Genomic DNA, 13,856 nt, shown 5'->3' on the forward strand with positions numbered 1-13,856 from the left:
GGGAGAGCTGAGGGACGACTAAAAGACAAAGCTTGCAGGGGATGCTGCACAAGTCTCTGACATACAGCCAAGCTGGACAAAGGAGAAGGACAAGAGGGAGGAAGACTATGAGCCTTCAGCACGAGAGACCCCCAGAGACCCCCAGAGACACCACCGGAGACTGATACGCATGCTCCAGTAGGAGGGTTTGGATTCCAGAAACTAATTATAATAACCCTGTTTTTTTTAGAAGTAGTAAAAGTTGATTTTTTTATGAGCTCTCTTGCCGGCTGCAGCACTGTATTTTGCCCGTAATTCTGCGCGCGAAGATCCGAACGAAGACGACGGAGTCGTAAGTATTTAAGGAGTATACCATTCGGTTGGGTGGGATTTGGTTGCCTGTGTGTGTAAGAGTGTGACTGAGACGGAACTTAGTTCCGAAGCGAGTGTGGAGGTCTTCTAACCGTGGTTCCAATCTCCCACGAGGGACTTGGCCGGTGAAGGACCGAAGTGATTCCTATAGGATTTGTGGGTGGGTGATAAGTCCTAAACCCCCTGAAAGACACTCTTATTAAGGTAACCAAGGGCTGTGGTAATTGCCATAGTAAAATTCCTAGATGGGTCAGACAGAATTGAAGACCAAGGACCAGAAGAAAGGGAGCAAATTACCAGAAAGTCCATTAGGAATAATGATTAGAAATTGGAACAATAGGGTCCCCAGAAAATGAAATAGTAAATTAAAAATGGTCCATTATTATATGATAGAATGACCAAAAGAACCCTTAAGACCCCATGTATTTTGGCCGATATTTGGGTCCACGGAGGACTGGGTCTGTCAGGTTTGAACATTAATGTTAATAGTAGAATACCCGTGGATCCGGAAGAGAGCAAGTATGCTGCAGCTGAAACATGGAATTAGAAATTAGAGAGCAATTGATTAAGAATGAATATGTGCTACATTTGCGATGTACTGTGCCTGTGCTGCACTTAGACCTCCAGATAACAGGAGCCCCTTGGACCCCGAGAACCAGATCAAAACAACATCATGGTTCGGACTTTAACCAAGGGGTCTGAAATAAGGAGGACTGTTCACAAAGGGACAGGTTATGCGTATGTATAGGAGTATTGGGAAACTTCATGTATATGTAACTCTTTATTAGATATAACCAAAGCAAGTTGCCACGTTAGGCGTGCACGACTTTGGTGGGACTACCCCGCCCCGTGCCGCCCAGTGCTGAGTAAACATACCTACTTTACAATCTTACTGATTGTGGAGTCAGCTTTCTGTGAGTCATTTTGGTGAGCCAGGCAGGAGACACTCTGCTCAGCTGCAGGATCGGCTGCAGAGCGGACGCCCCTAGGTGCACCCTGAGTGTTTTGCTTGGAGGGGACTCCACTCTCAGCTGCTCACCGCAGGAGCAGACAAAGACCTCCTGAAGCTGCAGAGAAACGGTATGTTTTCAGCTGCTGGAGAGATACTAACTGAAGTGTTAATAATTGTATCTGTTATTCTTAAATGTCCAGGTATTTTGTGTTGAAAGTATTTGTGTAAGTGTAAGGGTTTGAAACAAAGTGGAGGCACACCATGAAGAACACAGTCAGAGGCAATACTTGTTTGGTTGGTTATCATTCTAAATTATATTCTTGTGGTATGAATGAGATGTGCTAGAGGCCTCTCTGTGTAATTGTGTGATTGTGCTGTGTGAGTGAGACGCAGCGTCACTGCAAAACGAGTGCGGAGTTCCGATCTGTGGTTCCGTATTCTCTGTGAGTGGAGTGCGCGGAGACGAACGAAGTGCGTGACAGACCAAAAAGAAGTGCTGTTTTATCCAAGTTTTGATTGGTGGTGCCTAATATTGGTGGTGCCTGGCAGTGTATCTTGTGATCCTATTTTTTGTTTTTTGCTCTTAAATGCTTTGAGTGTGACAAGAAAAAAGGCGGGAGCATTATCTAAGTAACTAACAGTTGAGAAGTGTTGGTGTATTTGCTGTGGTGTTTGGTCAGTTTCCCAAGTACTGGGGGGGGGAGGGGGCTGACTGATTATCAAAGCAGGACGGAGAGAGTTATTTCTTTGGTGGTTCCGGCTTGAGCCCTGGGAATTTGGTAAGAAGGGGGAGAGCAAATTTATTTAGGCGTCAATACCTTTTAAACCCCCATATTGACGGATACACAGGAGTGATTCCTTGTTTTGTATGGGTTTACTAACAAAGTGCATGAGAAAAATTGGCATTCGGCTTGAAATTCGGTCCTGCTGAAATGTAAATTTTTGTGGAAAAGGTGATAATGTTTGTCTAGAAGACGGAAGGCTGAGTGCTTCAGCTGTTTTCCTGAAGTTCCGTAGATTTATGATTGAAATGGGGCTCATTAATAATCTGAAATAATAAAGTTTGTATGTGGGAAAAAGAGTTTAATCCCAGCGAATTGGGACATTTGGGAAGAAGATTAGGAAAGGGTAGTAAAAACCCGCAGTAAAAAGGTTTGCATTGATTTAAAGATCAAAGCCGAAATTTCCTTAAGTGGTATATTCTTTATTGCAGCGCTGGATGCACGGGGGATCCTTCCGCCTATCGTGCATGTCCGAAGTGACAAAATATCTCATATTTATACAGCAAAACAATGAATATTCAATTAGCATGCATACATATTCATCACCTAACCCCGCCTACCCTCGCTTCGTATGCTAATTAGCTTATCAGTCCTTGCGCTTGCGCAAAGCCTTCCAAGAATTGTGGGCCGGGGTCTTCAGGATGTGGGCAGTGGTCGTTGGGAGGAAGGCCGTAGGTCTTCCTCGTAATGCACTTTTCACCTTTGCTTAATCAGTTGTTTTCCAAGCTGTAAAAATGCTGAGTTGGCTTTCAATTTAACTGAGGGTTGGCAGATAACAGGAAGTCTCAGTTAACAAGACAAGACAATTGACTCAAGTTATCTCAAGTCTCAGCCTGACTAACGGTTAACAGATACTGGGATGTTTTCAAATAACAAGATGCTTAAACATAACAAAAGGTCTACAGATAACAAGATGTCGTTTACTTTGTCCTTGCTAACTTTTAACCACAAGTTTTATTCTAAAGTGAGTTTATACTATATCATTCCCCCCTTTTCTGGAAAATCTAGTAAATTCTTTTACTTAATACGGAAATTTTCTTCCCAGTCTTTATGATATGTACCCCTCAATACTTTACCATGCACATTTGTCAAGGAGGCTAACATGGACATTCGTTGTAACAATTTCCAATTCCAAACAAGTAATACAAAAGACAATATTAAACTTATACCAACCAATATCAATAAAACAATAATTGGGTGACTCAGTGTGTTCAAAATCCCAGTTGCAGTTGGCGACCATCCAAAAAGTGTATCCCACCAGTTGTGACTTGTGTCTCGTTTCACTCTCTGCAAAACTCTGCTTATTTCCTTTGTATCATGATGGACAGTAATTAGAGTCTTCTCTCCATTTTCCTGAATACCTTTTAAAATTCTAATCAGGTCTTGGTGTTTAACTAGTTGCTTCACTAGTGTGAGGTTCATCCCAATAGGTGTAGGTAGTAACTTATGATACATTGTGTTGTTAGACTTGATCAGCTGGTGGGATACCACTGGTGCTAAATATAGAAAATCACACCCGACGATTCTAACAAAGTTACAAATACAAAAATTAGAATGATTTTTGCTATGGAGAGTTATATTCTCCTTGTCTATTTCTACAAAATCACAAGCAGTTCTTAAACACACGCACCCTTTACCAACATATACAAGCACAGTCTTTTGACTGGTATTTGGATGAATTTCAAAGTGGCAGATACCTTGCTCCGTGTCAAAACATACATCCTGAGCCTCAATTGTATTGCTTTCACAAATAAATCCTCGTTGTTCCCCGGTAACACATGATTCTAGATTTACAGACTGCCGTTTCCCATTCTCCATCCGTATAGTAAGCACGAAGGCAGTAGCCATGTTAATAATGGGCATAAGTACAATTTACCAGGGTCCACGAGGACTGGAACTTCTCAAAATCATTGGCATTGTCCCAGACTGCCTTTTGGACTTCAGCCGGAAAAATGCCTTTACTTCCTTCCCTAATGATCAAGGCAGCCGTTGCCTGCAACCATAACTGTGCTTGCATACAACTAAGAGCTCAGGATACATTATCTTGTGTCCACTCTTCTCCTAATTTTCACCATTCTGATGGTTTTTATAAATAGTTACCATTTGTTCGCCAGATGACCATAACTGATAACTTTCCATTAAAGTTCTTATCCTCTGTTGTTACGGCTTTAGTTCAAGGCCACCCACCATTCTCTATTATCACAGAGGCACCTTCTTGAATCACAATTACAACTATAAGCCATAAAAACAAAACAATTCTATGAACAAATTTTCTACCAACTATATTACCAAATACTCCCGACCATAATGTCCTCATCTTGATCGACTAAGCTTTAGTTTCAGTTCATTGTCACCTAGTGTTACTTTTCAAGGAGCTCCTGGAGCCTTCTTCACTCGGGAATAGTGGATTCAAGCGGTTTGTTCTCTAATCTTGATAGCAGTGTGAGTTGTCAGCAACACTTGATACAGTCCATTCCATTTCTCCTCTAGGGGTTGTCCTGAAAAAATCTTTATATATACATAGTCCCCAGGCTTAAAGGGGTGGATTGGTTGATCCAACCCTCTAGCTCTGGTCCCTAACACAAATTTATGTACTTTATTTAATTGTTTTTGAAGTTCAGTTATATAAGTATATAAATATTCTGATCCCAGCTGCGTTAGATCCTCCCCACTAAATAGAAATTGATATGGCCTTCCATATAAAATTTCAAAGGGGCTCAAATTCTCTTTTACTCTAGGTTTAACTCTAATTCTGAGTAATGCTAAAGGGAGGGATTGAGGCCATGACAAATTAGCCTCTTGTCCGATTTTAGCTATTTGTTGTTTAATTAAATGGTTCATTTTTTCTACCTGTCCACTTGCCTGTGGTCTATAAGGGGTATGTAGTTGCCAATCTATCTTTAAGATCTTACTTATCTGTTGTACCACTTGTGCACAAAAATGTGAACCTCTATCAGAAGACATTGCTACTGGAATCCCGTAGCGTGGTATTATTTCATTTAACAAGACTTTAACCACTTCTCTTGCTTTGTTTGTTCGACAGGGAAAAGCTTCGGGCCAACCAGAAAATGTGTCAGTCAAAACCAGTAAATAACGAAACCCCCCTTTTCTAGGGAGTTCTGAAAAATCAATTTGCCACTGTTGTCCTGGATAATTTCCTTTACTAATTATTCCAAATTTTATTCTATTCTTAGTATTGGGGTTGTTACGTAAACAGATGCTACATTGTTGAGTTACTTGTTTTATTGTTGTGTATAAATTTCGTCCTACTAATGTCTGACTCATGCTCTTATGCAATGTGTCAGCTCCCCAATGTTTTTTATTATGTTCTGTGAGAACTATGGGCCATATCAAATTAGAGGGTATTATCACACGGTTATCTTTTAAATATACCCATCCATCTGGTTTCCTTTTACCTTTCAAATCTTCAATTAATTTTAAGTCTTCTTTTGTATAATTTGGTTTTTGGTCCCTGTACATAGTTTGGATTTTACCGTCTGGTATCAAAGACATTGCCTTCACCTCAATTATTTCAGCTGCCCGTTTAGCCTCCTGATCTGCCAATCGATTTCCAATTTCAAAATCAGCATTCCCCTTTTGGTGTCCCCGACAATGCATGATAGCTACCTTTTCTGGTTGTTTTACTGCCTCTAACAACCTTAAAATTTCTTCAGCATGTTTTATCCCTGGGCAGTCAACAATCCACGTTCTTTCCAAATTGCTCCATGAGCATGTACCACGCCGAATGCATATTTAGAATCTGTCCAAATATTTATTTTCCTTCCTGCTGCCAGTTCCAGTGCTCACGTAAGTGCAATTACCTGTGCTTTCTGGGTGGACGTCCCAGGGAGTAATGGTTTAGACTCGATTACCTGTTGAGCAGTTGTAACAGCATATCCTGCCTTACGTTGTCCTTGTTTTACAAAGCTGCTCCCATCAGTATACCAAGATTCATCAGCATCTTCTAAAGGTTCCTCCTTAAGATCAGGTCGACTAGAATACACAGTCTCCATTGTTTCTATACAATCATGAGTTATAGGTTCATCCAGAGTTCCGCTAAGGAAAGAAGCTGGATTTACGACGTTAGTGACCACAATTTCCACATCATCTTGTTCTACTAATATTGCTTGATATTTTAAAATCTCTGTGGTGAAAGCCAATGGTTTCCTTTTTGTTCCAAAACTGTTGAGACCGTATGGGAGACTAACACTATCATTTTCTGTCCCATTGTAAACTTCCGAGCTTCTTGTATATTGATAACAACAGCTGCAACAGCTCGAAGGCATCCGGGCCATCCTTTACTTACTTCATCTAATTGTTTAGAGAAGTAAGCTACTGCTCGTTTATAGGGACCCAATCTTTGTGCTAGTACTCCCAAAGCTATCCCTTGTCTCCAATGAGAAAACAACCAGAAGGGTTTCGAAAGATCCGGTAATCCCAAAGCTGGAGCTTGCATCAATTCTCGTTTAAGTTGTTTGAAGGCGTTTCGTGCTTCTCTAGTCCAGACTAACTTTGACTGATTACTCTTTATCAATTCATATAGAGGCTTTACCATTAGTCCATAATTATAAATCCAAAGGCGACACCAACCTGTCATTCCTAGAAAGGTTCGTAGCTCCTTTACCATTTGGGGTTCTGAGTCCGGCAAATGACTTCCTTACGTTCAGTTCCTAGTTCTCGCTGACCTCCCGAAATTCCAAATCCCAAGTAGGTCGCGTGTTGTTGAACCAGCTGGACTTTCTGTTGAGAGACTCGTTATCCATTTAAACCCAGAAAATTAAGGAGACTTATAGTCCATTGAATACAACTCTCTTTAGTCTCGGTAGCTATTAAGAGATCATCTACGTATTGTAACAAAGCCCCTTCAGTGTCCGGAGGTATCCAAGTTTCAAGTTCCTTTGCTAATTGGTTTCCAAAAATAGTGGGGCTATTCTTGAATCCTTGTGGTAGCACTGTCCACGTTAACTGTGTCTTTCTGCCTGAGTCAGGGTTTTCCCATTCAAAGGCAAATAGGTTTTGGCTTTCAGTGGCTAAAGGTAGGCAGAAGAAGGCATCTTTTAAGTCCAGTACGGTAAATCAGACTTGACTATTCCTTAATTTAGTCAGCAAAGTATAAGGGTTTGCCACTACTGGATGTATATCCACAGTGATCTTATTTATGGCCCTCAGATCCTGAACTAGCCTATATCTTTTTCCATCTGCCTTTTTAATTGGCAATATGGGTGTATTGTATTCTGATTCACATTCAATCAATAATCCATACTGTATAAATCTATCAATTATCTCTTTAATTCCTTTCCTATCTTCTATCCTCAAAGGATATTGCTTAACCTTAATGGGTTTCTCTCCTGGCTTTAATTTAATAATTATTGGGGTCACATTTTTAGCTCTTCCAGAGACTTCAGTGGCCCAAACTCCTGGATATATTTGATTTATGATCTCTAAGGGTATTTCACTTTTTAGGGTCGGTTTGTATTAGTGCCAGGCTTAACACATTTATTAGTTGTTCTTCTCCTATCCTTAATTCCATTTTCTTTTTTTCGAAGATAATTTCTGCTTCTAATTGTTCTAACAGATCTCAACCTAATAGAGATTTTGGAGATCCAGGTAGATATAAAAACCTATGTATCCCCATTTGTTTCCTGTTATAAATGAGGTCTGAATTTTGTAATATTTATAAAACAAATATTTCTAAAAGGTATATAAAAGGCAAGTAAACAGCGCTGGGTGTGCAGGGAGTCTACGCTCCACCAACACGCACACACAAACATCAAACGTTCTAAATACATGTATACAGAACATTGCTTTACATAATAACCTGAGTATGCCTATACATACATACAATCAGGATAGGTAACAAACAATCCTTTGAGTTCCATAACTTAACAGTCCCCATTCTGCCAGCCTGTTCCTCTTCACTTCTTTTTCCTGCTTCTGTACTGATGTAACTTCATAGTGTTGCCTTTTTTTTTTTTTTTTTTTTTTTTTTTTTAGAAGCAGGCTCCCCTCTAATACCCTTCTCTCCACAGCAGTTCTTTTCAAAACAACTGTTTAATTAGTCAAACAACTTTGAATGTAACAACAACAGCAAACACCCAGAAACATCCATGCCTTAATGGCTGGAGAACAAGAAACCCCAGACTGCATGGAGTCTCCTGAATCACCCTTCTTTGTTAATATCAACCATTTTCTCGACACGAATTACCACTCCAGATATAACATTTCCCCAACTTGTATTTCAAAGGTTCACAAAAATAAGCCTTTTTGGTTACACCCTTTTACCTTAACATAATCATTCCGTAAAGGCATTAATGCTTGATTTAGAACTGAATACGTTGCCCCGTATCAATAAGAAATTTCACTTCTGTTCCTCTCCTAACTTCATTATAATCAGTGGAGGATCTGCTAGGGTAGATTCCCCGGGTCCCCATTAGACCTGTTGAAATCAGGGGCCAATGATTACCCTAGAAAAAGGCTAGTCGATTTGTCCTCTGAAGCCAGGTCCAAACCGTGTTTTTTTTTTTTGTTTGTTTGTTTTTTTTCCTTTCTTCCCCATTACATTTCAGAGTTGGTCCAAAAATTCCACAGGGGTTTCTTTTAGACCTTGTTGGAAGCATATTCTCAATTCCCAATTCGTCCAGATTCTAGTATTTACTTAACCGTTCATAATTTTCAGGATGATGAGGGTCTTAGTGGGGGTCGGTCAGGAAAATGCAATTGTCCACAGTTCCCTGAGCGATCCCATCGGCAATCTGAGCTCACACATGAACTCAGGTTGTTTTCAGAGTTAACTGCTTTTCTGTTTCTGTGACAACTCTCTGGGACTCATCATGATCCCTTTGCCCCAGAGGGCTAACACCCAAGATTTTAAGGTCTCAGCCCCAGGCCGAGGCAGAACTGTTAACATTCCTACATCCTCTTTCCCTGCTCATTCAACTTCAAACACCTTTAACACTTGCAATAACCCTTTTAACACTTCCTTTATCTTTCTCCAGCCTGTACTTTTCTAATGCCAGCATCAAAAGCACAGTCAGGGACCAACTTAATTCCGTACCTTTTCCCTCCAAGATGCTGAAACAACATCAGTATACAACATTCCATCCTATTTTCCTTCTCAAAAACAACATTGACTGTAGCAAAGTATTATAGTTTAAAGCTCCATTAAAAGGCCACTTTTTTCAACATTCCAGCTTATAAAGCAGCCACCATTGATTACAATATTTTGTCAGAGTTTTCTTATTTTCACTTCCACCCGGAGCCCCCCCTATATCCTTCCAATAACTCAAAATACAGCTCAACGTACTTTTCTTAGGAATTTCACTGCTTACTCGTCCCCCCATTTTCCAGTTCACACTTTCAGAATACATGTATCACTTACAAAACTGTGGGAACACAGGTATCTTTCAATAGCGATGTCACAAAACTACTATTATTACCAGGAGATATTGCCAAAATCACAATAACAATAATCAGAGTCAAATTCCACATGCGATAGGTCAGAAAACCAAAATATGTAACACTGTAACGATATCTTTCTTATAACAACGTCACGAAACTTATTATTATCACCAAGAAAATAGCCAAAATCGCAGTAACAATAACCAGAGTTAAATACCATACTCCATGAGTCAGAAAACCAAAATAGGCAACACAATTCCAGATGGACCTTAAAGCGAGCTCTTTCCTTAAGGTCCCCAAATATACTTATGGTGCTTACCACAAAGTATATACCAAACACTGCCTCGCAGAAGATCACCTTCCGACTTAACAGACAGTTCCAGATACAGATGGACCTCAAGGTCCCCAGATATACTTGTGGTACTAACCACAAAGTATATACCAAATACTGTCCTGCAGAAGATCACCTTCCGACTTACTGGACAGTCCCAGATGACCGGTCTACCAGAAAACCAAACCAGAATAAAGAATATACTCACTTACAATGATGGGGTCCTTGTCTGCCTCCGCAGTGATCCGGTGAGTCGAGGAGTCCCTCCGGGAAATCCCGGGGGTACCCTAGGGAGTCCTGTCCCCAGCGGGTCCTGCGGACCGGCAGAGAGGTTGTCCCATCTGGGGTGCCAAATTGATTTAAAGATCAAAGCCGAAATTTCCTTAAGTGGTATATTCTTTATTGCAGCGCTGGATGCACGGGGGATCCTTCCGCCTATCGTGCATGTCCGAAGTGACAAAATATCTCATATTTATACAGCAAAACAATGAATATTCAATTAGCATGCATACATATTCATCACCTAACCCCGCCTACCCTCGCTTCGTATGCTAATTAGCTTATCAGTCCTTGCGCTTGCGCAAAGCCTTCCAAGAATTGTGGGCCGGGGTCTTCAGGATGTGGGCAGTGGTCGTTGGGAGGAAGGCCGTAGGTCTTCCTCGTAATGCACTTTTCACCTTTGCTTAATCAGTTGTTTTCCAAGCTGTAAAAATGCTGAGTTGGCTTTCAATTTAACTGAGGGTTGGCAGATAACAGGAAGTCTCAGTTAACAAGACAAGACAATTGACTCAAGTTATCTCAAGTCTCAGCCTGACTAACGGTTAACAGATACTGGGATGTTTTCAAATAACAAGATGCTTAAACATAACAAAAGGTCTACAGATAACAAGATGTCGTTTACTTTGTCCTTGCTAACTTTTAACCACAAGTTTTATTCTAAAGTGAGTTTATACTATATCAGCATGGAAATTGAAACAAAGGACAGTAACTAGTAAGGAATAGTAATAAATAAATAAATAAATAAATAAATAAACAAATAAAAGGGAATGGGAAATCAAGGAAATGAGTAATATCTGTTATAAATGAAGTCTCAACTCTGAATTTAGTAACATAAAAGAATATTTATAAAAGGCAAGTAAACAGCTCTGGGTGCACGGGGAGTCTATGCTCTACCAACACGCACACCCAACCGTCAAACTTTCCAAATATATATAGGACATTGCTGTTACATATTTACAAGAAACCCGAGTACGCCTATACATATGGATATCCTATCCCCGCTTCATATTATAATTCTCTTTGTGGTGGTCGTTGTGGGTGAAAGGCTCACAGTTTCCCCATCACCATTAGCAACCTTTTGTTCCAGACTGCAGGAGCGGCTTCGACTGTCTCCCTCTTCTGCACGTGCTCTGCCCACCACAAGGTTCCGGAAAGCAACAAAACGTGATTGCTTTTCCCGCATTTCGTTAACCCTTGAAACCACACTAATAATATTATTATAATATAACATTAAACAATAAATGTTAACAGTTCTAATCAGCAACCCCTCCAGCAACTTCCGTGCCTTAACGGAGGGGAAAACAAACAACCCCAGACGGTAGGGCATCACCTCAATCACCCTTCTTTGTTTCCTCTAAACTCTTTTACATTCCTGATGACCTCATCGTTAAGAGTCTGATGTTATCACCAACCACGAGGCTTTCGACCCCCATCGCCACACTCCCACATCTCCCCCTTCTTTATTAATATCAACCATTTTTCTGACACGAATTACCACTCCATATATAACATATCCAAAACAAAGACGTTTTAAAGAAAGCCTCCTCAGGTGCATATTGGCACATTCGAAGGATATTGTTAGAACTGGGGGCACAGAAAGCAAGAGGACTTTCACTAAGTATTGCAATCAATGGTGGCTGCTATATAAACTAAATGGCCACTTTATGGATCAATCGGCTATAACACTATCTTGCAATTAATGTTGTTTTTGAGGAGAGAAGGAAAATAGGATTAAATGTATTATACCGATATGTCGTTTCAGCATCTTAGAGGGAAAAGGAGTGGAATTAAGTTGGCCCCTGACTAAGCCTTTGGTGTTGGCATGGGAAAAGTACAGGCTGGAGAAAGATAAAGGAAGGGTTAAAGAGTTGTTGAAGGTGTTAAAGGTGTGGCATGTAGTATTTAACAGAGCTGTTTGAAGTTGAATGAGCAGGGGAAGGGGATGTAGGAATGTTAATAGTTCTGCCTCAACTGGAGGCTGTGATCTCAAAATCACCAGTGTGAGCCCTCTGGGGCAGAGGGACCATGATGGGTCCTAGAGAGCTGTCATGGAAACAGAAAAGCAGCTAACTCTTAAAACAACCTGAGTTTATGAGTGAGCTCAGATTGCCAACTGGACCGCTCAGGGAACTGTTGACGATTGCATTCCCCTGACCGAACCCACGCTGAGACTATAGTCACCCCAGAAATAATGAAAGGTAAATACCAAAATCTGGTTAAATTGGGAATTGAGAATCTGTTCCAACAAGATCCAAAAGAAACCCCTATGGAATTTTTGGACCGACTATGAAATGCAATGAAAAACAAAAGAAAACAAACAAAACTGGAGAAAATAGGGGCTAAATTAGAACAAGGAAAATGGACACTGCCAGACAGGGAGAGATATTGCCAAAAGCTTATGCGAAGCAAATATTCTGTGATTCTGTTATATCTTGGAAACTATTAACAATTACATCTATTGCCTTTTTTCGTCAGGGAGCCAATCTGTGGAGGGGACAGGGGAAGATATTTTTTCCTACTTGTTCACTCTCCCTTTCTCCTTCACCACCCTCTTATACTCTGAGCTAGTTATGATAGCTCTTCAAGACTTTGAATATCCTTGAGATGTTCAGATCAGCATGTTCTTATTGTTATGTCTCCTGAATGTTCTTCAGATTTTGTTTAAGGTTAAACAACTACTTAGGAATGCCATCCAGAGATCTGTCCTGAGGCAGGACAGTTATGAGTGGCAGGGTGTGTGGGAGGATATGGGCAGGCATCTAGAGCAGTGGGCACCTCCAGTGTTTTGGAAATTCACCCCTGAACAACTGCAAAATCCTAAAAAACTGGTAGAATGCTTGAAAAAGGTGTGTCATCACCCTGGCAATTCCAAAGAGACACAAATCACTGCAATGTGCTGGGATCTGGCCCATGCCTATCAAGCTGCAATTGATGCTACTATCAACCTAGTGACAGACCCTGCAGCCACTCCAAGTCCTGTGACAGGCCCAATGGCCACTCCTACCCCTACGATGGACCAGGAAGCTGCTCCAGCTCCCTCAGCCATTCCAGCTCCCACAACCGCTCCAGCCCCTGCAGCTGCTCCAGCTCCTGTGGCTGGGTTAGAGAAACAAGCTGTAGCAGTGCAAGTTACCCTTGTAGACAAGGTAAAAAAATGGTATGGAGGTTCAGGTCGTTTAGAACGCAGTGAATCTTCTGCTAGGTCTAGGTATAGAGAAGACAAGGCTGGGCTATCAGAGGTGCAGGAGGATGAATCTGAGGATGTTGAAAAAGCAACAGTAATCACCTGAAACCTATACCAGCGTGAGCTACGAGATGTGCGAAAAGAATTTGTTCGCTGCATAGGTGCAGTTTGTCACCTATGCAGCCATGAGCATAGCATAGCCATGAGCTGCTCACCATGAGCAGCTTGTCACCTGCCTGCTCCACTGCTGGGAAACCGGAGCCAATTGTGTGGAATTAGAGGGTAGGGAAGCCAGGCAGCTAGGATCCCTTGCTAGAGACGCAGGCATTGACAAAGCAATTGCAGATGGAGCACAATCTCACAGCCTCTGGAGGAGTCTCCTCTCAGCTGTGAGGGAAAGGTATCCCTTCAAGGAAGAGCTTTTATGTCTACCAGGCAAGTGGACCACTATGGAGAAGGGAATCCAGTACCTGAGAGAATTAGCCGTACGGGAGGTGATTTATGAGGATCTAGACAACGGATCCACAGATCCAGATGAAGTCAAGTGTACACAACCCATTTGGTGGAAATTTGTACGGA

General features: G+C 41.2%; 1 long non-coding RNA gene across 2 annotated transcripts; it reads right to left on the reverse strand.

Moving 5' to 3' along the window:
* Positions 1–2,486: 2,486 nt before the first annotated feature.
* Positions 2,487–10,772, reverse strand: LOC140000543 (uncharacterized). 2 transcript variants are annotated; one of them, XR_011805589.1, is made up of 2 exons: positions 10,027–10,772; positions 2,487–4,583 (listed from the first exon to the last, which is right to left on the reverse strand). It is a non-coding gene; the product is annotated as an uncharacterized lncRNA (long non-coding RNA). The 2 variants fall into 2 exon arrangements; XR_011805588.1 differs by having other exon boundaries at positions 10,023–10,772.
* Positions 10,773–13,856: the final 3,084 nt, after the last annotated feature.

This window comes from Anas platyrhynchos, chromosome W (genome assembly GCF_047663525.1).
Source record: "Anas platyrhynchos isolate ZD024472 breed Pekin duck chromosome W, IASCAAS_PekinDuck_T2T, whole genome shotgun sequence".
NCBI lineage: Eukaryota > Metazoa > Chordata > Aves > Anseriformes > Anatidae > Anas > Anas platyrhynchos.